We start from the raw sequence: 3,076 nt of genomic DNA, 5'->3' as shown, positions 1-3,076 counted from the left end.
ACCATATGGCTGCAGGGTTCCCAGGCGGAATATGAGTTGCTGTTCCTGCAACCTTCGGGTGGCATCATTGTGGCAGTGCAGGAGGCCCAAGATGGACATGTCATCTAGAGAATGGGAGGGGGAGTGGAAATGGTTTGCGACTGGGAGGTGCAGTTTGTTGCGAACTGAGCGGAGTGCATCATCCTCCGACACTTCCGCCATTTACAATCCGACCCCACCACCCAAGACATTTTTCCATCCCCTCCCCTGTCTGCTTTCCGGAGAGACGACTCTCTCCGTGACTCCCTTGTTCGCTCCACACTGCCCTCCTACCCCACCACACCCGGCACCTTCCCCTGCAACCGCAGGAAATGCTACACTTGCCCCCACACCTCCCACCTCACCCCTATCCCAGGCCCCAAGATGACATTCCACATTAAGCAGAGGTTCACCTGCACATCTGCCAATGTGGTATACTGCATCCACTGTACCCGGTGCGGCTACCTCTACATTGGGGAAACCAAGCAGAGGCTTGGGGACCGCTTTGCAGAACACCTCCGCTCAGTTCGCAACAAACAACTGCACTTCCCAGTCGCAAACCATTTCCACTCCCCCTCTCATTCTCTAGATGACATGTCCATCATGGGCCTCGTGCACTGCCACAATGATGCCACCCGAAGGTTGCAGGAACAGCAACTCATATTCCGCCTGGGAACCCTGCAGCCATATGGTATCAATGTGGACTTCACCAGTTTCAAAATCTCCCCTTCCCCTACTGCATCCCTAAACCAGCCTAGTTCATCCCCTCCCCCCACTGCACCACACAACCAGCCCAGCTCTCTTCCCCCCCCCCACACTGCATCCCAAAACCAGTCCAACCTGTCTCTGCCTCCCTAACCGGTTCTTCCTCTCACCCATCCCTTCCTCCCACACCAAGCCGCACCCCCAGCTACCTACTAACCTCATCCCACCTCCTTGACCTGTCCGTCTTCCCTGGACTGACCTATCCCCTCCCTACCTCCCCACCTATACTCTCTCCACCTATCTTCTTTACTCTCCATCTTCGGTCCGCCTCCCCCTCTCTCCCTATTTATTCCAGTACCCTCTTCCCATCCCCCTCTCTGATGAAGGGTCTAGGCCCGAAACGTCAGCTTTTGTGCTCCTGAGATGCTGCTTGGCCTGCTGTGTTCATCCAGCCTCACATTTTATTACCATGTTGAGTGGTTGCAGAGTGTTTTCAGTGGACCAAATGACCTATTGCTGTTCATATTTCCTACGTTTCTATGTCTATCATTTGGAATGACAGTTAGAGAGATGAGTAGAACACTAATTTGAGTTACAGTCCAGTGGGGGGCATGAATATCTAGATTTTGCAGAGAGCCTAACTGACACAGAAGAGTGATACAAGACCCGCAGTGGAGGAGCTTAGCAAAGCTATCAACTCCTTTCCCATTTGCGAAGCTCCAGATGATGATGCTACACTCCCTGAACTTATCCCATGTGGGGATACAAGAGAGATATTTTCCCGAATTTCCACCTATTTCTCCTGTTAGCTGGTGGTTGGATGCCATTTCACAGATGGCAAAACCTCCCTGATTCCCAGCCCAAGTGTGTGTGTTGATTAAATGGTGATAAGCACCTCCATTTCTGTATGAGTACCTCTCTTAACCTCAGAGTATCCCAATATATTTTACAGCCAATGATGTTTTTTTGAAGAGTAGTAACTGTTGTAGGAAATGTGACAAAGAATCGCTGTAAGTAGGAACTCTGTTTGGCAATGAGACAATACATTTTAGTGGTATTGTTTGAAGAACAAATGTTGGCCATTATACCAAGAAAAAACAAGAAAAACTTACTTTCCTTCAAAAGCATCAAGGGATCTTTTATGTCCACTTGTTGAAATTCGCTTATGGGACATGGGTATTGCTGCCTGGCCCAACACTTACTGCCCATCACCATTTGTCCTTGAGAAGGTAGTGGTAAGCTGCCTTCTTGAACCATTGCAGTCTACATGCTGTAGGGAGACCCACAATGTCCTTTAGAGAAGGAATTCCAGGAGTTTGACCCAGCAACAGAGAAGGAACTTTCAAATCATTGAATGGCTTGGAGGAAAACTTGCAGGTGGTGGTGTTCCGATGTATCTGTTGCTCTTGTCCTACTTGTGGAAGTGGGCATGAGTTTGGATGGTGCTGTCTAAGGACCCTTAGTGAATTTCTGCAGCGCATCTTGTAGATAGTATGCACTGACAGTACACACAGGTAATCAAGAGAACTCAGTCCAGAGGACATTGCAGGGTTGACAGAGATTTTGTTGTCTATGCCAGGTAGTCTGTCCAATTTGATTTTTTTTTTGTTCAGACTTTGTCGTGATTGATACAACTGAGTGGCTTCCTATGACATTTCAGAGGACAATTTATAATCAACCACATTGCCGTGGGTCTACAGTCACGTGTAGGCCACACCAGGTGAGGATGGCAGTTTCCTTTGAAGGACATTAGTGAACCAGCTGGGGCTTTTCCCAACAGATGACAATGGTTTCATGGACACCAGTAGATCCTTAATTCCAGCTTTTTAAAAAAATTGAATTCAAATTCGACTGTCTACCACGGTGGGATTCAAACCCACAACATTAGCGGAGTTTCTGGATTAATAGTCTGGCGATAATAGGTCATTTCCTGCCCTCATGAGAATGAGAAGACTTAGTTTCACATCTCATCTGAAAGGCAGCTAAGGCTAAACAGTAACGGTCAATAACTGATAAACTATTAGACTGTGATTGGCATTACTCTCTCCTGCTATCTATTCACGTTTGCTTTCTTACAGAACCACAACACAAGTTGCTGGAAAAGCTCAGCAGGTCTGGCAGCATCTGTGTAGGGAAATCAGAGTTAACGTTTTGGGTCGAGTGACCCTTCCTCGAAACTAGTTTTTATTGCCATGATCAGAACCACAACCTTCGTCTAATTTCCCCTTCGATCAGTCTAACTTGAATAAAACAATCGATGGCCTGAATGAACTGTTCAAAGATCTTTCCTTTTAATTGTGCCCGTGTTAAATAGAATGATAGAACAAATGCAATTTCCCTTTAAGAGTCTTGG

This window comes from Stegostoma tigrinum, chromosome X (assembly GCF_030684315.1).
Source record: "Stegostoma tigrinum isolate sSteTig4 chromosome X, sSteTig4.hap1, whole genome shotgun sequence".
Taxonomy (NCBI): Eukaryota; Metazoa; Chordata; class Chondrichthyes; order Orectolobiformes; family Stegostomatidae; genus Stegostoma; species Stegostoma tigrinum.
The sequence above is the reverse complement of the archived record's forward strand: the minus strand, read 5'-3'. Positions refer to the sequence as shown.